The sequence below is a fragment of the Aedes albopictus genome, chromosome 2 (genome assembly GCF_035046485.1).
Source record: "Aedes albopictus strain Foshan chromosome 2, AalbF5, whole genome shotgun sequence".
NCBI classification, from domain to species: domain Eukaryota; kingdom Metazoa; phylum Arthropoda; class Insecta; order Diptera; family Culicidae; genus Aedes; species Aedes albopictus.
Window position 1 is genome coordinate 52,080,914 of NC_085137.1, and position 25,872 is coordinate 52,106,785.

The 25,872-nt window shown below is 38.4% G+C and overlaps 1 protein-coding gene across 1 annotated transcript in view; it reads right to left on the minus strand.

Annotated features, from left to right (window-relative positions):
• LOC115267542 (potassium voltage-gated channel protein Shaw-like) overlaps positions 1 to 22,445 on the minus strand; it is a 178,294-nt gene extending 155,849 nt beyond the window's left edge. Inside the window, exon 1 of the mRNA XM_062847599.1 lies at positions 21,971 to 22,445. The gene's annotated coding sequence lies outside the window, so the exon portion shown is untranslated. The remainder of the gene's footprint in view (positions 1 to 21,970) is intronic.
• Between the last annotated feature and the right edge of the window lie 3,427 nt (positions 22,446 to 25,872).

Here is a 25,872-nt window from a genome sequence, read left to right on the forward strand (position 1 = left end):
TTCCTAAATTATTTCTAACCTTTCTTGCAATACAGTGGTTTTTCGGTTTTATCACGGTCAAAAAAAATTTTACCGTGATATAAACGAAATCGTGAATTTGACGAAACGAGAAATAAATTGATTTTTTTTCTTCAAAATCGTTCAGCTCTGAAATATATGAGTTGTAGTTCACATTTTTTAAAAGTTTTTGTGAACTGGGCAATGCTGTATAGATTTTTTATCGATTTCGGGATGTTTTAGAACAAGTGTGATAAAAACGAAATGAAAATCGTGATAAAATCGAATAGAAAACCGTGAATTTGGGCGAGTAGTGATTAAAACGAGTAGTGATAAAACCGAAACGCCACTGTACTTGTTTTTTTTATTACTCCAGTGGTTTTCAAAAAAAAAAAAAAAAAATCCGGGGTTTTTTTTTATTGTTCCTGCAGGTTTACTTCCAGAAATTTCTCTAGGTAGTAGCTCAAAGATTATTGTGCACAAATCCCTTCAGACATTTATTTCAACAAGTTTTCAAAAATTCTTTTGGAGATATCTCCAGGAGTACTTCCAAGGTTTCTGTCAGAAAACCCTCAAGAATCCCTCAGAAATTTATCGAGGGAAGAAAAGAAGAATTACACTAGTTCCTTCGATTTCCACAAAAAAATCTTAAGGCGTTTCTTTAAATATACTCTTAGGTATCACTCATGGCATTTATCCAGGAATTGCATTAAAGATGAATTCAAATGTTCAAAAAAATCAGAAGTGTCCAGAGGTTTCTCCAGGAATTTTTGAGGGCTTTCTGGACAGGATTTTTCTAAGGAATTTATGGAGATGGATGCTTCCAAGGATTTATGAAAAAATCTTTAAATATGTAATTCTTTAGTTATTTTTAAGGCAATTTCTAAAGACATTTTTTGCGGTGATCTCCAAAGACTTTCGAATTTACAATTTATTGAAAAAAAAAAACCTGTTTAGTTTTTTGTAGAAATCACTGAAGGAATTTCACAAAGAGTTCTTGGATAAACGCTAGTAAAAATTTCTGAAGCAACCCTTGTGGGATTTGTGAAAAACAAATTATAAGAATATCTGAAGGAATTTCTGAAGAAATATTTAGTAGAATCCCATAAAAAGGAAGCACTTTTGATCAGTTCTCAGGAAGAATTATTCATATATTCACTGAAATCCTAGGGAATTCCTGAAGGAATTTCAGGAGTATATTCTTAAAAATGTCTGCAGGAAATTCATGAGAAACCCTTGGTGGAATTGAGAAATTTATAGAAAAATAAATGAAGCCATCTTTTAATAAAATAATTGGAGGATTTTCTAGGAGGAAGTGTAGAATTACATAGCTTAGCGTTAAAATACACGTTGATAAAAACAAAAAAAAAATCTAGGAAAATTTGTAGACCAGTTTATAAAAAAATCTCAATACCTACAGAAACGCATAGATAAGCATCTGCAAAGATCCCTAGAAAAAAATGAGAGATATTCGTAGAGGAAATCGCATAGAAGTTCCTAGGAAATATTTTTTATTGAATTTCCTAAAGAGTGAGGAAATTGTTAGAGTTATCCTTAGAGGAAATGCCGGATAAATTTTTGAAGAATAACATGGAGGAATATCTGAAGGAAATCCTGAAGGAATGTCTGTATTCACTCTTGCAGAAATCTCTGGAGGAGGTACTGCCTGAATTATTGGAAGTAATGATCTCTTGAGGAACTCCTGCAGAATAATCTGGATGAATCCCAAAAGCAATTTTTGGACACACTCATGGGAGAATTTTCCATGGACCCCTGAATAAATTCTGGTGAACTTTCTAAAAAAAAATACCTTAGCGAATTGCTGAAGAAATATCTGAAAAACATTCTGAAGAAACCAAGGGAAGAATATATTTTAGAATCTTTGAAACAATGTTTAAAGCAATACCTGCAGAACATTCCTAAAGAATCTCCGAAAACATTATCGATGATATTCCATTGAAAAATTTCTGAAGTAGTTCCCGGTGGAGTTTCAGAAGGAACCCATGGAAATCCATCTTAAAATGTTTTTTGAAAAAAAAAAAAAATTTGGCAAATTCGTGGAATATCGGAAATTCTGAAGAAGTCCATTAATTAAATTTGGATGAAAACCATAGAACATTTCCTTTGACTTGAAATTTTTGGACAAATTAATGGACAAATCTTATGAGGAATTTTTGAAGGAATTTCCAGGAAAATTTCCAATATTATCTGTGAAAGAATTTCCGAAGGAACATTTGTAAGAATTTTTGAATTTCAGAAATGTTTTAAAAGAAATTCATGAAAAAATTCTGAAGGAACCATTTATTTTCTCAAATAATCTCTTAAAAGACTTCTGAAGGAATGGTTTCTTAAAATTCGGGATTTTTTCTAAGGAAACTCACGGAAACTTTTCTTGAGGATTTTTTGAAAAAAAAATTATGGGGATCCTCTAATAAAAATTCCGAAGCAAATTCCAGTGCAGATTCTGATGCAATGCATGAAATATGTTCAAAGGAACTCTGAAAAGAATTTCTTGAAAGATTTTCCAGGAGGATTTGCTGGAGAATTTCCTGAAGGAATCCATAGAGCAATATCAGAAGAAAAATTTGGACACGATTTAAAAGGAAACAAAGAGTTTTCTGAAACAATCAATGGAAGACTTCCTGGAGGATTTCTCAGAGAAATCTTCAAAGGCATGCATGGTAGAATTTTTTAAAATTCTTTGGGAGATTTTTTGAAGGAATCGCTGGATGAGTTTTTAAACAAATATCCATGAGAAACTGAAAAAATCGCTGGAGAAAATTTCCGAGCGAATCTTTCAGAAATTTCAGGATGCATTTGTGGAGCAATCCTTGAATAAATTTCTGAGAAATTTCCGTTACGAATTTTTTGAAGAATCGTAGAGAAACGTCTTTTATTAGAAGGGACTTTCGAAGGAAGATGGCCCAATATTGCTGATTTTTTTTACACGTAAAAAATTGCAAAACCATCAGAGGTTACTTACTTTTTTACATATATGAGGCCACAAAAAACTTAATCTAGAAGTCGAAATATCCATTATGTATGTAGAATCCTTACCTGTTCTGTGGCTTAGCTGGTTGAAGCGCCAGTCTAGCGAATACGGAGTCGTGGGTTCGAATCCCACACGGTCTCGATATTTTTTTTTAATTCATCGCTCATTTTGTCAAAAAGCAGCATTATGTGCCTTCTAACTACAAGTTTTTCTGTACCATATAGGTAATTCAGATATAGTTAGTTTGCGAAGCAGTGCATTTGCGTTGCGTTGCGTTGCTTTGCGTGGTAACGGAGTAATTCGTAGATTGCATACTGAAAGTTGTCATGTTAAAACCTTAACACTCCTATTCTTCCATTGCCGGCCACGCCCATCTTCTCCGTTACGAGGATAGGAAAGGATGTGATGATATGACACCTACTTTATGAAAGGCCAGCGACTCACCGGCGCCCCCATAGGTTTCAAGGAATTGGGTATTTGGAATGGATTGATTTGGGATTCACTATAAGCGAGTGATGCGACAAGATTTGTATTTGAGTGTATTTGAGTAGTACATGTAGATATGTTGATGTGACTGTAAGTGTTTAGTATGTTTAAACACCAACGTTGGGAGTGACGTAGCTAAAAAGGTTTTGCCACTCCTTGGGCCTTCTTGCTTCAGGGATGGGGCACAGGCATTTACACTGTATACTGGCTAACAAGCCTAGGCTTAAGCGCCATTGCTCGCTCAGTTTGCGAAGCAGTGCATTTCCTGAAAAAAAAAACTTTCTTACACGACTATAGACGACTCTACTTTACCGCCTTTTCTATGCACGGGCGAGGGCGCAAAAATATCGAAAAATTCACCTAGTCGATATTTTTTAAATATTTGTATTGATCCAGTGGTGCGGAAACAATTCCTTATTTTACTGAGAAACAATTTTCTTACATGTATGGAAACACAAACGAACATAGCTTGTTTTTCTTATTTTTATGATTTTTCGCGTTCATACTGGGAATTAAAAAAGTTCGTTTGACCTGAAGAGCTGGTTTCTCGGTAAGTAACTTGGAGTAACTTCGATGACACCATTGTCTTGGAGCAATGCCAGGCTGGGAAGTCTCGATATAAATAGTTTTACTTATTTATGTTTTAGATGTTTCATAGTTGAACACTGTCTTTTCCTTATCGTTCACAATCGTCCCCAGTAGAATAGGAGGCATAAGTTGCTGCGGTAGCCAAAATTATCTCAAAGAGGGCGAAATCGAAAAGTAGGCCGAAACGTCAAAGGACTCAAATACTTATTTGATTGACTTATCGACAAAACATCAGTAAAAGTTATGAACATTTTATTAGTACAATCGCAATCAGGAACCAATAAAATACTCGAACAAGCTTCTAAGCTAATTACCGCTGTCTAATAGAAATAATCCGACTCCATTTGTTCTACAATCGGCAGACTTTGAATACGAAATCGTCCTTCAATTTGTTTCCGTTTCGTTCCGTACTTATATCGAATCCAGTACCATTTATCACCTGGTAAAATCAGACCGCAAAATCACGCCCACAGCCAAACGAGCTTTTTAATTTCAGGGTGCTCGACAGAGGTAGAAGTGCAGGCGCTTCTTCACAGGGAATATAGAACTTTTATAGCCTATGCGCTTCTTTTATTCTACCCTACCGATTGCTGCTAGTCACTAATTGCCGATCATTTTTCTTTGCACCACTCTTGGTCCGTTCTGGCTGTACGTAGATAGGTGAGACACCTTCTCGAGGCGGGACCAATGGTAAAGGATGGCGTAATCACTGTCATTACAAACATATGTTTGTATAGAACGTTTCATTTTTTTCCTAGGCTCGTTTAGAAAGTCCAACAGACAGGAGCCCTCTATGGACTATAGCGGTGAGGTGTGTAGCTATGTTACGTAGCATAATTTTGGATGAAATCCATGACAATTCTGACGTTGAGGGCTTGAGTTAAAACGAAACAAATATATGTCCGAAAATAACATCAATCTAAACTCAGGGCACGCCTTGCACTATTAGGGGAGTAGTACCAAAAAAAAAGAAGCCACACGGAGACCACACCACGCTTTGATTAGGGTGCAAACTAACCCGGTCGTCCTCGCAATGGTCCTCGTCATTAGCCAACCGGTCTACTAGACTGGAGTGTGCCTATGCCAACCAACAAGTAGAAAAAGTACTGCTGCAGCGCGGAAATGGCCATGTACGGATAAGCGCATCGTCAATTCAAGTAGAACGAACAAAAAATGCTGGAGCTCGTTTGCAACTGATGGTGCCTGTCGTTACGTAAATAGTTGTTCTTGCCTCTACAGCTGCTGAAGTGGTTGATTTAGCTGGATTAACAAGCAGGCGTAAATGATAGCGATATGTGTGTACGTGTATGTGGTTGATGAGATATGGCTTTATGGCTGGTTTTATGGCTGCTTTCAGGATAGTTGTTGTATTGTAAAGGATTATTATATTTCATCTCATCTTGTTTTGAATAGTTTTGATAATTATAAGCTGTGGTTTAACACATCATGTGTTAATCCTCCCCCTTCTTCTTCTTGGCATAACGTCCCAACTGGGGCAAATCCTACTTCTAAGCAATTCCCGTCCAGAAACTTTTCGTAAAGGATTTTTCTTGACATAATAGAGCATAGAGTACCTATTTTTGTATCTTTCGCAGAATGTACACATATGCAAAGTGGTAATTGGCAGTGGAAGCTCCCAATTAATAACTGTGGAAGTACTCGTCGAATATTTAGCTGCAAAGCAGCAGCGCCAGGAAGAAAAATAAGCTATAAGGGGGCTGTCCATAAACCACGTGGTCATAGGGGGGGGTGGGGTGTTCGGCCAAAAAAATGACCACGTGGTTTATGGACAGCCCCTAAGGGTGGCTCAAACTTCCTCTGTTGTTGTTGACGATGAGGCTCCAGGTTTGATAGGTTTCATGAATTATCATGATGAAAATACAAATTTGTTTAACACTGATTAACATTTTCTTATTGGTCAGCTATTGTACATTGCTCGTGTTACGTCTGTTCGTCTGGTTCTATCACCATCGCGAACTATTTATTCGACCTCAGATGTTTGTTTACTCTTGTGCCTTCCGATTCCGCCGCCGTGGCGATGTGTTTAATAAGGCCGGCGTACCTTTCAATACGCGCCGCCCGCCGACTAACGCCAGCCGCCATCGCATCGTCCACCGTTGGTTGGTTGTCGTGTTTTCCCAATCTGTTCGCACTGCATTTGATATGGTGGTGGCACGGCGCGGCGGTAGGTGGACCACCATTCACTTCGCAGTAGTTTAGCTCTTGAAATAACTGGGGCTGCGTGGGTATATGACCGCGAAAGTCAAATAATCAAACAGTTTTCTCACCGACACAGTCGGTGTCGGGTTCAGGAAACGAGACTCCCCACAGGAATGAAATTCTTCACGGTGTATGTGTATTCTGGCGAATCGAGTAAAGCATACGCTTTTCCGGAACTAGCTTGTGTTAACAATTCTTTAGTTTTTCTCGGACTTCGGTTCTTGTTCTTGGCGTAATGCCCCCACTGGGACAAAGTCTGCTTCTCAACTGAGTGTTCTGTGGGTACGTCCACAGTTATTATCTGAGAGCTTCCTCTGTCAATGACCATTTTGTATGCGTATATCGTGTGGCAGGCACGAATATACTCTATGCCCAAGGAAGTCAAGGAAATTTACCTAACGACAAATTCATGCGCCGACCGGGAATCATACCCGTCACACTTAGCAAGGTCATTCCAGCAGCATAGTCTGTGGAGTGGAGACGCATGGTAGATTATGGAGCCTTTTCAGCCCAAAACATCAAAAACCAGGGCTTGTAAAGGTAGGTATTTTTAAAAGTGATACGAAATTGAATTTTTCATTATTCAAAAGACACGGACACGTTCAAACGATGAGCTATTCACTCTTTGAAGGAAGCACGACACTAGACAACTTACTAGCATGCAACGCCCAGTGGAACAGCCGAAAACTTTTTCTGACAGCTGCGCCGCCCGAGCAGAGGTCAAGTACTGACGATCAAAATGTGATATTGGTTTGTTTGAGATAAAAGGTAAAAGTACTGATAATAGTAGCAAAAATTTGTTCTTCAACCATCTAACCAATAGCAAAATTTGATATTTGAAGATCAATCAAATAGCTCACTGCTATTGGTTAGATCTTACCAAGAGCTTAATGTGCTATGATGATGATGTTCCAGGAGTAAAATTGAGATATTATTTTCAGTACTTTTACCTCTTATCTCAAACAAACAAATGTCACTTTTTGATCTTCATATCAAAATATGATATTATTGAGCTATTTTACTCTGCTCGGGCGGGAATCGAACCCGCACTCCCCAGCACGATGCGACCAAATGCTTGGTGACACTAGCCGCACGGCCATGAAGCCACTATTCCTTTCTAAATTTTGCCTGCTTACGAAAGAGAAGCAATGATTCATGGAGCAGAGTGTACGCAGCTTGTTGTAATAAAATTATTTTAGGAATTATTCAGGATGTTCTGGGCTTCGCGGTCGACTCAGCTCGCGGTAGCAGTCGTTAAGGCGGTTCGTAAGCCACGGAGTACCTTACCGATCAGGCTAAGGCCGGGGTGGCCTCTGCTATACATAGTAGCCGTCTCCATTCCACTCGGTCCATGGCTGTTTGTCTCCAGTTTCGCCCTCTGTGTAGGGTCCGCAGATCGTCCTCCTCTTGGTCGACCCACCTAGCTCGCTGCGCTCCACGTCTTCTTGTACCGGTCGGATGACTCTCGAGAACCATTTTAGTCGGGTTGCTATCCGACATCCTGATGACGTGACCCACCCACCGTAGCCTCCCGATTTTCGCGGTGTGGGCAATGGTTGGTTCTCTCAGCAGCTGATGCAGCTCGTGGTTCATTCGCCTTCTCCAAGTCCCGTCTTCCATCTGCACTCCGCCGTAGATGGTACGCAACACCTTCCGTTCGAAAACTCCAAGGGCGCGTTGTTCCTCTGCACGTAAGGTCCATGTTTCGTGCCCATAGAGGACGACCGGTCTAATCAGCGTTTTGTAGATAGTTAACTTGGTGTTACGGCGAACTTTATTCGATCGTAGAGTTCCACGGAGTTCAAAGTAAGCACGATTTCCTGCCACAATGCACCTCTGAATTTCTCTGCTGGTGTGGTTGTCGTTGGTCACCAGTGAGCCCAAGTACACGAATTCTTCAACCGCCTCGATTTCATCACCGTCGATATAAATTCGAAGTGGCGGGCGCGGTGATTCCACCTTGGAGCACTTTGCCATCATGTACTTTGTCTTCGACACATTAAGGACTAATCCGATTCGTCTGGCTTCACTCTTTAGTCGGATGTACGTTTCCGCCATCGTCTCAAATTTACGAGCAATAATATCAATATCATCAGTGAAACCAAGCAGCTGAAAGGACTTCGTGAAAATCATTCCATTCGTGTTTATCCCCGCTCTCCTTATTACACCCTCTCGAAATGCTGAACAGCAAGCACGAAAGACCATCACCTTGCCGTAACCCTCTGCGAGATTCGAGAGGACTCGAGAGTGTCCCTGATACTCGAACTACGTACATCACTAGATCCATCGTCGCCTTGATTAATCGTCTCAGTTTGTGCGGGAGTTCGTATTCGTGCATAATCTGCCATAGCTGTTCTCGATCGAGTGTATCACACGCCGATTTGAAATCGATGAACAAGTGATGTATGGGCCTGGGCACGTTGTATTCGCGGCATATCTGTAACACCTGGTGGATGGCAAACATCTGGTCCGTTGTAGCACGTTCACCCATAAATCCAGCCTGATATTGCCCCACAGAACTGCGGTAGTTCCCGCAATCCAACTTGTCGCCCTTTTTGTAGATGGGCCACACGATACCTTCCATCCATTCCTCCGGTAATACTTCCTCCTCCCAAATCTTGGTAATGACCCAGTGTAATGCTCTCACCAGTGCTTCTCCACCGTATTTTAGAAGCTCGCTTGGTAGTTGATCTGCTCCAGCGGCTTTGTTGTTTTTCAACCGGCCAACCTCCTCCTCAATCTCTTGAAGGTCAGGGGCCGGAAGTCTTTCGTCCTGTGCACATACTCCAAGATCTGTAACCACGCCACCTTCGGTACTTGCAACGTCGCCATTGAAGTGCTCATCGTAATGCTGCCGCCACCTGTCGACCACCTCACGCTCGCTCGTGATAATATTCCCGTGATTATCTCGGCACAAGTTGGCTTGTGGCACGAATAATGATCCGAATCTATATTCGCACAGTGGGATGTGCGCGCGGACATTGGTTATATCCGAGAAGAATTTACCGTCGATTAGAACGTGGTCGATTTGGTTTTCTGTTTGATGGTCGGGTGATCTCCAGGTGGCTTTGTGGATATCTTTGCGGGGGTAGAAGGTGCTTCGGACTACCATACCACGGGAGGCTGCAAAGTTTACGCATCGCTGGCCGTTATCATTCGATACGGCGTGCAGGTTGAGAAAATTATATGTAATCCCATCCAAGTAACAATCAGTATGCCTTGAAGGTTTATTCATGTTTTATCCTAGTTTTATGCGAGCATGTGAAAAAGCAAGTTATTCTATATTAGTTTTATGAAGTAGTTTTTTACTTTGCACCTTTGGCATTCCATAAAACTATCTTATATCTTCTGCTATACACATCTTCAGGTTAAGACTTGCAAGTAGTCATGAATTGGTTTTATCACTTATGATATACCGTTTCAATAAAACTTGCATTTGCGGTTGTTGTCGGAGAGATTTATTTTGTGAACAAATAAACAAGACTGTGAGGCAATATTCAAAACCAATAAAAGAATACGTGGCCGTAACGTAGACCAAGACATAATGTGATAAAACCGTTAGTTCTATCATGAGTTCAGTTATGACCACCTCAGGAGGTTTAGCTCTATTGGAGAAATGATCAGGAACACAAAGTTTTATCAAAATGATATGTTGCCTTGCCGGGATAATTAATGTAAATACAGAAAAAATCATTACTCAATTTTATGATTTCACGTACAGCTTAAGATCAAACTTAACGATTTGACACGTATCCGTCATTTTATTTTCAGAAAAATTACATAATGTCTTTGAAACTCCGCAATGTCGAACAATCTTTTTTGCACCCACTTCCACCGAGTAAATTAAACTTCCAATTAATGCACAGTTTGTGTGGCGCACTTATTTTTTGTCATTATCTCTGTTACATTCGCCACAAATTTCCAGTGGCATGTCTCCTAACACGTATCAAATAGGAAAACGAATCTGAATTTCAGATCGACATCTTTAAAATTGATGGCTGGATAAACAAACAAATCATGAATTTCAAATAACTCAACGTACATATGTACAGATGGGTCAATTATTGGTTAAATTGGGAAAAAATCCACAGCTCAGGTGAGATTTGAACTCACAAATCTCACCTGAGCTGGGGATTTTTTCAAAAATTTAATTAATAATTTACCCATCTGTACATATGTACGTTGAGTTATTTGATATTCATAATTGACCACACGGATTGGTATTACCGAAAATTTGCAATTTGAGTGAAACAAATCATAATTTATTCTGACGATCGAATATTGATACTGAAAAATAAACAAAACAAATATTTGATAAGTCAGGAGATGCTTTTATTTAGAAGGTTGTAACTGTGATAAAACCCGAAATCCTAAGCCGGTTTGCATACGAGTCCTGTAGATCATGATAAGATTGGGTTAACAAGCCATAACGTGGGCTAGGAGGCATGTAAGAGCTCGAGAGGACTTTCAAATCGGCATCAATGGTTTATGGCTAGGGGTTTGAATCGCTCAAAAAACTTCGATAAAATCAAAATTTTTACTCAATCATTCCATGAAAATAGAATAGACTCGAAAATAAAAGTACTCCGATATTGCTCAAATTCAGTAGGAATGATCTTCACTAAAAATAATAAGACGCGTATTTTTGTTTCGCCTTTAGAGCGGCCATTTTGAAAATAGGGTGGTCCGAAAAAAAAACAACATTTCTCATTTTTTTTTTCAATTTTTGAGCCGTCATAATTTTTGAACCAATTGACCGTTTTTTATTTTTTTTTCACGATTGAAAAGTTCTAGATTTAAGAAAAAATATCGCGAAACAAAATAAGTTAATTGTAATATACAAAAATGGTCAAAATATGGATAACTGATATTGAGGAATATTACAAAATGGTAGTCGAAATATGCGTATCTGTCAAAGGCAAAAGAGGGCGGAATTAAATGGTACAATATCTGATTACACTCATTCGAAGAGGGTATACTGCTTAAAGAGTTCGAAACGTGGGTACAAGATCAAAATATCAGTTTTTTTTTAAATCATTTTTACAATGTTGGACCACAACGACTATACTTTTTTTGTATTTTTCAACAAAAGTTCAACTTTTTTTACAAAAAATTAGACATGTTGTTCAAATCATTTTTAAGCTGCATTTTTTGAAAACTTCAAGTTTTATGCTCATATACGTGTGGAATGACCATGCATTTCCTTCACTTTAAAAACACCGTTTTTTATATACAGGGCTATTGGGTGAGCTCCAGTTAATGAAAAAAATACTAGCGAATTCGTCTGCTGCAGGGTGATAATATTCCAAGAATTGCTTCAGGCAATCCTTTGGAAGTTCCTTCTGCATTACTCCATAAATTTCTTCTGATTTTCCTACGGCAATTTCTACTCAGATTCCTCATAGAGTTTTTTCTAAGATTCATCCAGGAAGTTCTGGAGTTTCACCAGGAGTGCCTTCAGAGATTGATGTAAGAGTTCTTTCTATGATTTCTTTACAGGTTCCTTCGAGGGACCCTCAGGAGTTCCTGCTGAAATTACCCTAGCAGTTTCCTAGAACTTATTAAAGAATTCTGCTTCCGGGATTACTTAGGAATCGTTCATCCTCCATTCCCCAAAATTGTTTTTGGAATATCTCAATCAGTTTTGTATAAACTCCTCCAGATGTCGTTCTGGGTTTCCTTCAAAAGCTTCTTCTGAGATTACATTTCTCCAGGATTTTCTTCTGGGTATCCTGGTGAAAGTACTTCTGAAGACATTTCAATAGGAATCCCACTTCCAGAAGATACCTAAAGAAATCTCAGAAGGAACTCCTGGAGGTATCACAAAAATAATTACTGGAGGATTGCCAGTACTTCTGGATACACGCCAGATGGAACCTCTTTAAAAAACTCAGGTTGGAGTTTTCCTTGGCATCTCAAGAAACTCAAGAAAGAGGTAGGAGTGAATTTCAGAGAAAACTTCTGGAGAAATGCCGGAAGAAACCATGGTAGAAATTTCCAGAAAGAGGAATCTTTGCAGGAACTCTTAGATAAATTCCAGAAGCAACTTCTGGTCAGACTGGGAAAATTTTGGAGGAATCCCAGACCGGAAGGAACTGAAACTTTACAGATTTAATTCCTGGAGGAACACCAGAAAAATCTGCTGGACTAATTCCAGCAGGAACTTCTGAGAGTCACGAAGGAACCTCTGGATGGATTGATGGAGGAGTTCCAAAAGGAGCACCTGAATGAATCTTTGATAGAACTCTATGATGAATCTAAAACATCCGTAGGAAAATCAGAAGGAATGTATGGAAGAATTCAGATGAACTTCTGAAGGAATGGCTAAGCATTTCTTGTAGGATTATCACTCCACAGCAGGCAAATTTGCTGGTTTTTTACCAACTGAAGTGCACCCAGTAACTTGGCTATATATATTAAAATTAAAAAAAACAATAAACGGCATTTTGTGATGGAGACGCATGGTCATTACACACGTATATCAGCACAAAACATGATTATTTTCAAAAAAAACAAGCTCAAAAACGACTTGAAGAACATTTCTATTTTTTTATTTGTTATGTAAAAAAGTGAAAGTTTTTTATAGCGCATTAACTGCGCTTATTATTATTATTTTTTGACAGATTATGGTTTTGAAAAAAAAAATGACGATTTGGTCAATGTTATCTTAAAACCAGTCACTTTAATAACATACGTGTCTTCGATAAACTGCAAACCTCCCAAGTACTACTCTGGGATCCTCTATATCGTTTTACATTTTCAAATGCCTCTCAGCTTTTTGGAATAGACTTTAAGCAACACGTAAAATGTTTGGCCAAAATTAGGCCAATACTGCAAAAAAAAAATCCAAATGTATCGTGTCGTTTCTTTCGAACAAGTTGCTTAAAAAGGTTTTTGCAATGCATGACAATATTTCTGGAGGATTTTTGTCGAATCTCACGAGTAAACCATACAGCTCAAAGGTATTGTATAATTATATTTATATAAAAATTGGTAATTATTTAACTTTTATTTAAAAAAAGATCTGGAGAGAGTCTAAGCAAAGACTTAAATAACATATAAACAATTTGTGTTTCTTAGGGTTATTCTACAAACAAACATAATCGATCCTTTTACCAAGATTTGTTGATTCCAAATCGACTGTTTAGAAATAATACAAAAAAAAATTCCCTTGAAATTATTTCCTGTAATCTTCAAAAAAAAAAAAAAACAAATCAAAAACTAAAAAATAAGGTTATACAGTTTTGCCCTCAATATTGTTTTTTGCCTTTCTCGTACACCAAGGTGTACCGAAAGGCTATATGTTCACTCCAAAAACGAAAATTTGATAGAGCCCCCGGAAGGGTCAAGTGTTATATACCAATCGACTCAGCTCGACGAGTTGAGATGATGTCTGTGTGTATGTATGTGTGTGTGTGTGTGTGTGTGTGTGTGTGTGTGTGTGTGTGTATGTATGTGTGTGTGTGTGTGTGTATGTGTACAAAAAGGTCACCTCATTTTTAGATAGTAAACATGAACTGATTTCAACGACCGATGGTTCATTCGACGCGGTATATTGCCCCATTGTTTCCTATTGAAAATGGTTCAGATCGGTCCAGCCGTTCCGGAGTTATGGCCATTTAGGTGTTCCGGACCGGTACCCCAGGAAGGGGCCAGATATAAAAATTGCAACAAACCCATGCATGCGACCCATCAAACCACTGCATTTTCGATTATCTGATGAAAGGGAAGTAGGAAAATGGTCTCAGACTATATCTGAACCGGTAGTGTTTCGGAACCGGTTCCGGGTGTCCCGCCGGAAGTGGCCAAATATAAAAGTGAACTTAACCCATGCATGCGACACATCAAACAGCGGCTTTTTTGATAACCTGATGAACGGTAAGCAGGAGAATAGTTTCAGACCATATCTGAACCGGTTGTGTTCCAGAATCGGTTCCAGGTGTCCCGCCGGAAGTGGCCAACTAAAAAAGTGAACCAAACCCATGCATGCGACACATCAAAGAGCGGCTTTTTCGATAACCAAATGAGCGGTAAGCAGTAAAATAGTTTCAGCCCATATCTGAACCGGTTGTGTTCCGGAACCGGTTCCAGGTTTCCCGCCGGAAGTGGCCAAATATAAAAGTGAACCAAACCCATGCATGCGACACATCAAAGAGCGGCTTTTTCGATAACCTGATGAACGGTAAGCAGGAGAATAGTTTCAGACCATATCTGAACCGGTTGTGTTCCAGAATCGGTTCCAGGTGTCCCGCCGGAAGAGGCCAACTAATAAAGTGAACCGAACCCATGCATGCGACACATCAAAGAGCGGCATTTTCGATAACCAAATGAACGGTAAGCAGTAAAATAGTTTCAACCCACATCTGAACCGGTTGTGTTCCGGAACCGGTTCCAGGTTTCCCGCCGGAAGTGGCCAATTAAAAAAGTAAACTAAACCCAGGCATGCGACACATCAAAGAGCGGCTTTTTCGATAACCAGATGAACGGTAAGCAGTAAGATAGTTTCAGTCCATATCTGAACCGGTTGTGTTCCTGAACTGGTTCCAAGTGTTCCGCCGGAAGTGGCCAACTATAAAAGTGTACCAAACCCATGCATGCGACGCATCAAAGAGCGACTTTTTTGATAACCAGATGAACGGTAAGCAGGACTACATCTGAACCAGTTGTGTTCCGGAACCGGTTCCATGTGTCCCGCTGGAAGTGGCCAATTAAAAAAGTGAACCGAACCCAGACATGCGACACACCAAATATCGGCTTTATCGATAATCAGATTAACGGTAAGCAGGAAAATAGTTTCAGACCATATCTGAATCGCTAATATAGTAAACTGACGAAGTTGAAGGGATGAATCCTGCTGAATGCTTCTGATGATGACCGAAGAATAGTAGGTCGAAACGCTTAACGCTAAACAAGTTGTATATCACCGATAACCACCAATCAATTCTCTATATAACATATCTGAACCGGTTGTGTTCCGGAACCGTTTCCAGATGTCTAGCCGGAAGTGGCCAGTTTAAAAAGTGAACCAAACCCATGCATGCGAAATATCAAATCATCAAAAATGTTCGATATCCAGATAAACAGGCAGCAGGAAAATAGTCTTTGACCAAGCTCTGACCACACCTAAGATTACCGGCAGTGTTGCAGAATCAGGATTAGGTGCATCGCTGAAATTACAACAAAACAAAATCGATGCAAGCGATACATATGCGCAAAAGAAAAAAATTTTGATAAAAATTCAAGCGATCTTGCAAATCACGACCATTTTTCTGAGGCGTAATTATACAGTAGGATGAATCAACGTTGTATGGGAAAATTTTAATTTTATAGCACTTAAATTACTGCGCACAATTTTGATGCAACTGGTTGAGCCATCGCGCTCTGTAACACAATTAAAATTGAATGGGTTTTATTATGGGAAATTTTACTTGCTTGTACTTTTTTTGTCAAATTTTACATGAATCTTATACTGCCGTTCCACGCCCAATTGTCCCATGTTATATGGGAATCCCATATAACATGGGATAATCATGCGTAGAACGGCAGTATAACCAATGATAATAAAGTAAAGGCTAAACTGTGCAGAAAAAAATGCTGAAATGTCTTGATAATGTTCGGCATCCAGTGCTAGTAAAGGTGGTCAAGCAGTCAACTGAGAGGTTTAATATTTTTTTGCAATCTCTCATCGTAATAGGCTGTTTTCCCTCACGCAAATATGACAGGAAAAGGCTTACTTTCCCACACCAAATTAGCAGTGCGATAATGCATGGTTCATTACAGCACTAATTTGCGTTGCGTAATGAACCACTACAGCATTGTTTTCAGTTTTGATCAACTTCTTGATGCTTCTGGATGCAGGTTTAAAAATTTCTGAGAACTACACAGCATAACCTGCTATGATCACACTTTCTTAAACATGGCTATGAACATCAGAATGGAGTTTGATGAAAAAGTTTTGTTTAAAATTATTCTCAAATCTTGCCTCAAGTACAGTAAGACCAAGCCCACTCATGGGCTCCATCAAGCGTTTTAACGTTAAGTAGAGCCCCGAACAAAGACGCGAACCGCACCGGTCGCTGCTAAGTAGGGCTCGAAAGCGAAAAGTTTACGTACGGTTCGTAGCAGGGCTTAGAATATAGAGACACGCAAAGTACGGTCTCTATCCGTAGGCTCGTGCGCTCTCTCGCGTTTAGCTCTCTGGGTAGCGTAAAGAGGAGACGAAAGAACATGAGTATGGATTTGTTACCAGGTATATAGTTTCTAGAGAATGATTTTCTTGTTTTGTATAGGTAGGAATTTATTTTAGTTTGCATCAAATATTTGAAAATTTCAACCAATTAATATCATAGATCGTTACACGAATACACAACAAATTGTCTGACATACAATTGTGATAGAGTGACAATACAAACGCAGAAAAATAATAGGTTTAAATTGACAAACTTTGCTTAAGTATGTTATGAATAAAGTTTTCCCTTCTTCGCCAATTAAGCATGTCAAAAATGAATTGATTTTCTCTTAAAAATAGTCACGATTGCTCATAATCGCACCTTTAATTTTTGATTCGGCCGATCGTTTCAAAACTAATATTTGAAGAAATGTATAGTGATTCAGTGAGTTTTGCTGTTTTAACACGTACATGTTTGAGCCGGGGTTTCTACGCAGCAAGTAAAGTTTAGTTTCGCACATTTAGAAAAATGTCCAAATGAATAACTCGCGAAGTTCGTTCCGACAAGTTCAAAAATTATCGTCATCCGTCGCAGATTCCGGTGAGAAGATGTGCGTATTTTCTAACCGATAAAGATACCATTTGACGGTAATAAGTGACCACAAGGTTTTCTTTCTTCACTTTCCGGGCTGAGATCCCCCGCTTTGAAAGAGTTGTGCCTCGCGTTTCATTTTGTCGTGTATATTTCAAAAAGGCAAAGGAGTTTTGGTTTGATTGCTGTTTTTGAAAATGGTGGTCGTCAGTGGGTGGTTTATTGAATATAAAATTAAAAATATAAATGACATAAACGAGACATTAGGAAGAAAGTGTGCGAAATGGGTAACTTCACCCTTGTAGAAACAATAGGGCAAAGCAGAAAAAAAAAACTGCGAAGACCCCATGTGAATAACACCGATCATACAGAATAGGAGATTCGCCATTAGATTTATAAAAACAACCCAACAATTGGGGAGATCTTTAATATTACAATATTACACATTTATTCATAGCTCTATTATACATATTTTCATATATTCAAAACATATTGATCAACATGTAATCTGGATCGTTTGGTACAATATGGCCACGCATCCTTCCTTCCCTGTAAATTCGAGAAGTACCTTGCCGAAATAAAATATTCTGTACTCCAAATATTTCGAAGAATCATCTTTGCGCGTAAACACAACGCAGTAGACCAGGCCGCTCTGATGCATGTATCATATCTCTGATATGCTGCAAGCAACAGTATTGACAAGAAAAGTAACACGATTGCTTTCCAGGGTGATTTCGCGTATGTATGAGATTAGATAAGAGTAGTTACGATTTTTCAAAGATGATTTGACTGTACATAACTCAACTCAGATATCATAGAAACACTACAGTTTTTTTTTTTTTGTAAAAACAAACTTAAATCATACCGATAAAAATCTAAAAAAAATGTAGGCGAGCTGCCAAGTTTCATCAATTAAAATAGGCGGTGTGCAGGACTGCCATATTGTATATTCCTCGTTAGAGAAAAAGCAAGGTGTTGGATGTTAAAATACAACAATTGTTGTATGAAGTGCCAAAAAGGAGAGTGGGCTCATTATGTACTTTGACAAATACGCAGTCTACTTCAAGCCCATAGAATCTGCTTCCAACAAAATATTCATTTACTAGCATCCAAAAGATCGCAATATATATTAAGATTTCCGTTTGATGCTTTGTAACTAAAAGGTTGTGACTGAGTATAGAATTAGCTGATGTTAAAATACACGTTAATGAAGAAAGGTTGCGCAAACTTATCGCAGACTGTTAGAAGACAGCTTCTACTATGACCAGGATTTAAGAATCTTGACCTATGCGAAGTTGTAAAGGAGACAACTACGTTATAAATGTGTTGGAAATGCAAGGGATGTAATTATTCAATAAACCTAATTATTAAAAAAGATACTCATAATCTCAAATTCAGATAAATTTCTTGCGAGAAAGGTAACATGGATATTGAAGAGATGGATATTATTTCAGATAAAAATTCAACCTACAAGTCATACAGTAAGCAACAAACATATAATTTAAAAAAAAGATTGCTTCAATTCCGGGATTAAATACAATCATACATTATTGAGAAAATGATATCTTTAAACGCACCAAAACTGGTACAAATCTCCAAGGGAATTATTTATTTGAGTTAAATTTTACTAACAGTTTTCAATCTTATCCAAAACCCCTTCTTTCAAAATATGAGCACAGATTATTATACTGAATAAGGTTTGCAATAACACCATAGAAATACACAAAATATTGCGATGATTTACAGAAGTGCAAAAAACCGATGGTACGGATAGAATAGAGACTACCGGTGCGCAAAGGCGACCGATCATTATTTTACTCACATGGAAACGAACGACCGGTGCGAAAATGGGTGGATAACGAAATTAAAAATCGTTAACGACGTGATGTTGCGTGTGTAGTATGAAGCCCACGGGTGGGCTTGGTCTAAGGACCAAGGTTGTTAATCGATAAATTATCGCCGATAAGTTAACGCCAACTATGACCTCGTTGACAGTTTTTCGATAATTTGACGTTAACGATAAATAGTGCGTTACATTAACGTTATCGTTATCGCGTCTTCGATAATTTATCGAAAATTATCGAGTTAACTGTTGAATGCCAGGAGAACACAAATCGTTGGAGTGGAGACTTTGTACTTTGGTCAATAGATGTGCATCTCAGGATGTGTCCGTTCGTGTATATGACTATAGTATGAACTTGTTAGGTCGATTTTTTTTTTCTTATCATAACCTGAAGGAAATTGATACGCAATCTGCTACGTGTCAAAGTGTAATCGCCCGGGAAAAATACTTCTTATTTAGGAATGTAATTTACACAAGAATGCTTGGAGGAATTTTGGTTGAAAGCACTGGGAAAATTTCCAATAAAACCGTTAGAGGAATTGTTATGGAGACAAACCAGCTTTTGGCTGAAAGTCTCGATAATAAAGACATAAAAAAGAGGAATTATTGGGGTTCCTGGCAGAACTCAGATGAAATGCGAGGAATTACTGAATGATCTGTTGCGACTTTCACGATATAATTCCTGAAAAAAATACTCGGAATCCCTAGCGGGTTCGAAGGAATTATCGTAGGAATTTATTTTGGATTGTCAGCAAATTGTCGATGGAACCCCAGGCAGGATTCTCATTGGAATAGTGCGGAATTCCTGACTATCGCGGCTTTGTGACTTTCGCGATGGAATTCTTGGCAAAATACACGGACTCACTGGCGGGATTTTCGAAGCAATCATCGGAGGAATTCCCGAAGCAATCCACGTGGAACTTATTTTGGAATGGCAGGATCATTGTAGCGTAGGAATAGCGAGGAATTCCTGATGGAATCCTCGATGGGTTATTGAAAGGATGACGCGAAATGTCCAATGGAACCACTGGTGAAACTTCCGTTTGAATCCTCGAAACATCCAAACAGCTATGAGGATGTCAAACGTATTCGACCAAGATTGCTATGATTGAAACTTCCAAAGTTAACTTCAGTTAACTAGCGTTGAATTATCGAACGCCGATGAATCCTGCGATAATTTATCATCATCGTAGTGAGCGATAACGTTAAACATGATTATCGTTATCGCCGATAACGATAATTTATCGATTAACAACCTTGGTAAGGACCTGATTTTGTCAGCCCCATTTTGCAAAAAACTTTTTGCTCCCATTACCATATGGTCACATTTTATGCAATTTATTAATTTTTATCATCAAACTACTGCTGAGATGCAGAACATAGAGGGATAAAAAGAATGAAAAACTGTTTCAGTCTTTGAAAAGAGTAAAAAATGTGAAAAAGAGGATGACAAAATCGGGTCACTTATGTGCTAATTTATGAAATTGCAAATAACGGTGCAGAACTCGATTTTTACAGCACTCATCGTAATTATCCAACACAGCAAGCCTCGTTGGATAAATGTATGACTTGTGCTGTAAAAATCCTCATTCTGCACTTTGTTGCGTAAACTACTATTTCAGCTCTGCTTATACGTTTAACATAATACATAACATAGGAATATGAGCCATCAATAAGTTTCCAAATTCGATTATGGCTTTAATAAGGTTCTTGCTTTTCTGAACAAGGCTGATACAAATTTCGATTTTCTCTTAAGTCCAGAAGGGCCCCTTCTTCGAAATTTTGGATCGGAATTCAACATTTTGAGGAAGGACACAAATGAATAAACAAATAAATTTTTAAATTTTAAGGTGTAGAGTCCTCCAGAAAATTTCTTACCAAACCCGATGAGTTAATCGGTTTTGCTTAATTGTTTGAGTATTTTTTTCATCAAGTAAATTTATTATTTATCAACTCCACCTTCTCATTGACGAACGAGCACTGTGACAAAAGAAAAAAATGATATTTGTTCCGTTCTAGAGTATTTTCAGAATTCAGGAACACTTCGGCTTATGGCGACGGAAATATCTTAGAGTACATATTCGACGAGAAAGGCGCTATCACCACTAGGTGGATTAATCTGGGTTTTTTAATATTAAAAACAATCGATAGAATGCTACTTCTTTATTTCTGAAAAAAAAAACGAAACAAGCCTGTATCCGTTATAGTCGGAACACGTACCTTTGGTTGTTACTCTGCAGTTTCTCGGTAAATTGGCTTAAAAAATAAAAACTTCTTGGTGTTTGTTTATTATTTATGTCAAATTAAAAAAAAAGGTTAATTACTGTTAACTGCACTTCTAAAACCATGACCAACTTGCATCTGCATAATAGGTTCTTTTCTGCTACAGTCCAAAGTACATTCAAGATTATGATGACAATTCGTATACACATGCACATTGTTTTTCTACCACTGCTAGCTCTGGTTCTTTGAGGTTCATAAAACGGTATTACAAATCACAAACCTGAGCTGTGACTGGTTTCAGACATGGATTTTCTGGTGCGTGATCGTCTAACAGTAAATATCGAGACAGTTTACAACTATTCAAAAGGTGGCATTATTCAAAGGAGGAGAAATTATGTCATGAAAAAGTCTACATAATCTTTTTCAAACTTTCTTAATTTAACATGATTTGTTAAGGTTTAATTTATTGTTTTTTTTTTTTCAGTGCCCAGTTTCTAATTGCTTTTCAAGCAGTAACCTTTTCATTTTTTTTTTGTTTTTAATATAATTATACCATAATTGATGGTTGAATTAAAACACACACACACACACACACACACACACACACACACACACACACACACACACACACACACACACACACACACACACACACAAATCTTATATAAAAAAAAGTAGTTGATGTCAGTTATGTATATATCGTTCACTCATATGTTGTTATAAAGATTAGTTCATATGCTTACATCGTTCAAAAGGCGGCACCCGGGGATTCATTTGTACATTCCTACAGCTATTACGAAAATATCCAGAGAACAGCACCAACCATCAACTCCAAACGAAGTTCTACACAATCCTACCCACCGTTCAATTACACTGAGTAAAAACTATTCTATTTTTATTACAAACTGTGCCAATATTGACAGCACACTGCATTTCATCGGCAATCAGTGCACTTGCTACATTTTTCAGAACTAATCCAAGCACTACCAACACTTTCTATTCCGGATCCAAAACTGCATTGCATAATCCGTTGACCACAATCGGTAATTACAACCGCTTTTGACCACAATGGGTTTTTATGTGTTGTTGGTGCACCATAAAAATAAGAACTTCCATTAAATGCACAATGTGTCACATGGTGCTACAGTTAAACCGTTTCCAGCTCCCCCCGTCACCTTCACCACCCTCCACCACAAACACCAGCAGGACACTGCTGATGTAGTCCAGCACACATAGTACCTAAGTAGTCCACCGCGCGGTTTTGGACTGCTACCGTTCACGCGTGCTAACACCGACGAGTCCCGAAGCAGACTGACGAAACCGTTGGCGGAAGATTTGAACCAGACCGCGCGCCAGTGCCAGACCAAGTCAGAATAAACACGTCGTCGTCGTCGTCGTCGTTGTCGGTGTCGCTGTTGTAGCGCCTGTTGGATTTCGCTTCCTCTGTTTGGCTGTGCTCAGGAAGTCAGTCTCGGTTGTCAGTCGGCGAAATTTGAACATAGCCCCCCATGGTTTGGGGAAGGAGTGGGAGAAGAAAAACCATATCGGGAGGGTGTGTACGGGGAAATGTTTTCAAGTTGAAACTAAACAGAGAGAAGAATTTGAAGGATAAACGATCAAATGGGAAGCATGCTCTTTGTGGGGAGCAAAGAGAGCTTTGGACGATGAGAAAATACAGATTTATCCCCAAAAATGCGATCATAATTCTTCCTACATCGTACACGCAGTTTTCAAATTTCCAGAGACATTAGGAAACCTAGTCCCTTGTCTGTTTGTCCCACATTTGAATTTTTATATCTTTATCTATTGATATATAAGTATTTCTGCAGGAAATTCTCCCACGAATTCTGTCAGAAAATTTTACCAGAAATTATTCAGAAAATAATCAAGGAATTCTTTAAATATTTTGTTCAAAAAACCCTTAAAGAGTACATCCAAGGATTCCTTGAATAATTCGTCCAAAAATTACAACTGATTCCTTCAGATTTGTTCAAAGAATTCCTACAGAAATCCTTCAAGGAATTTGTTAAGAAAGCTGCCCTGGGATTCCTCATGGGGTCTCATCAGGAATTACTCCAGATATTCCTCCTGGAATTTATTCAAAAAATTCTTCTAGAGATTCCTCCAGGAATTGTTTCAGGAATTTCTCTGGAAAGTCCATCAGGGATTCCTCCGGGGTTTTCGGCAGGAACTACTCTAGAGATTTCTTCAGGAATTCCTCTAAAGCTTCCTCCAGGAATACCTACAGGCATTCCCCCAGGAATTCCTACAGGGATTCCTTCAGAAATTCCTCAAAGGATTTCTCTAGGAACCCCATCAGGAATTCCTCCAGGCTTTCCTCCAGAAATTCCTCTGGGAATTCTTCCAGGATTTCCTCTAGGCATTCCTCCAAGAATTTCTCCAGGAAAAAAAATCGTCCAGAAATTTCTCTAGGAATTCCTCTGGGAATTTTCCCGGGATTCCTCGAGATGAATTTCTCAGGAATTCCACCAGAGATTTCTTCCGAGATTCCTCAGGATTTCGCAAAGGATTCTTTCAGAGCCTTCTCTAGGAATTCCTCTAGCAAATCCTCCAGGCTCTTCTCCAAGCATTCCACCAGGAGCTCCTGCAGACAGGGTTCCTGATTTCCACTTTCCATCTTCTTCCACACTCGAATACAGTCAGCAGCGAACGGTTGTCGCTTTAGTTTGTGTGTTTGCTTGTCAGCGACGACAGCAAACACCGGCGAACGGTGGGAAGCCATACATGGAATTTAAACATTCTTCCACATTCGCATCGCAAGCGATGGAGAGGTGATGCGATTCGTGAGTGATATTGCGCGTACGAATATTTGAAGTTTTCAATAAATAAGGACTGTTCAATTTATAAAACGGACAACTTTACAAGGCTATAAAAAGAAGACGCGTAGTTCAAATTTAACCACCCTTGTTTCGTTGTTCAGTACATCATCTGTCATTATAGTAATGATTTTTGAATCGGATAAAAATAGTTTTATTTCATAGAAAATCGGATAGATGGTCACTAAGGTGAATTTTACGATTGCGGAAAATTGAAAATATACACAAAATTACTGTTCACATATGGTATATCGTTTTGATTATCAGAAAAGTATGTGCCATGCTGCAGCAGCATGAGTAATAAACATTCTGGCAAAGTTTAAACTGAATTGGAAAATTAGTTGTTGAAATATTAAAGTCTCAAAAGAGATTCGATTTTTTGATTAAAATTTTATTGTAAAGCAAAAAGGGCATGAACATATTCAATAAACAATTTTTTTATACATCCAGTCGAAAGTAGAAATGATGTGGTTTCAAATGCAGAAAACTGCTTCTTAATAGCATTGCTGGTTTGGTTACTGTGTGCCATTACAGGCACAGTAATCGAATCAGTTTCGTTCTTTGAAGGTTCTTCCAAATAACAATGCAACCTAATGCAAATTTTACATAACAATGATGTTGAAAATATAAAATTTTACATCCGATTGTTATTGAATAAGGTATACAATAACATAGAATCAACTTTGTTGGAAATAAATAATAACAAGATTCGCTAGAGTCGAAAATCGCCATCAATGGAGCAAAAAGCATGCAGTTTTTACTATGACCATCTTTAGGGATTAAATTTTTGATGAAGAATGCAATTAAAAGTAAATTTTTCTTCTGTATCATCCAGAAAGCAGTATTCCACTGCTCTGGACAAATTTTGAGCCGAATCCGTTGTGCTATTGCATCACAGGACTTGAATAAATATTTTTTAATAATTTCTTTGTAAACAAGGCAACTTACTGTATCAAGCTGGAGGCTGCTTGGTGCGTTATTACTTACCAACTATTGAGCTTTACCTTTAGTAGAGTAGTATAAGATTCTAATACAATACAAATTTCATGAAAATATGCATGTTTAGTATGTGGAAAGTTATGTCGAATTTTGAGAAATGAGTTTTTATTGATGTTTTACGAAAACCGCTTCAGTTAGACAAAAAAGGACATTTAGTCTAATGTTATATTTTTCCTACATTCGAGAAGAACTATAGAAAGTTATGCAAAAAACTGGTAATGATTTTATTGAAAAATATAAAAGATATCGCACAAGCAAGTTGTCCGTTTTATAAATTGAACAGTCCTTATTTATTATTTTCTTTGCTAATCTAGCATTTCAACAACAATACACTAAAAACGTATGCATTACATGCAGAAATTCTCTTCTAGTTATGATAATAGCCGCTTCGATCGCTCACCAGCATTCGTCACCATTCGCCATTCATTCATTCGCTTGCGATCCAAACTGCGACGGTCGGCCATGAATATCCATGTCAACCAGCTTGCGCATCGCTTCCCACTGGTGATGAGGTTGCGTGTTTGATCACGACTATCCGTTTGCTGCATCTTTCTCGATTCGCTTCAGCGAAGAGGAGTGAATATGAATGGAGTGAGGCGAATTTACCGATCCTTGCCTCCAGAGATTCCTCCTGGGATTTCAGGATTCCTTCAAGAATTTGTCCAGAAATTCCTCTAGAAATTCTTCCATGGATTTCTACTGGGATTCCTCTAAGGCTTCCTTCAGGAATTTCTTAAAAAAAATACTCCAGAAATTTCTGTAGAAATTTCTTGAGGAATTCCTAAATAGATTTCTTCAGAAATTTCAGGGCTTTCTCCAGGAATTTCTTCAGAAATGTCAATTTCTCCAGGTATTTCTCCAGAAATTGTTCCATGCGTTCCTCCTGGAATTCGTCCAGAGATTCCTCCTAGAATTGCTTCTGGGATT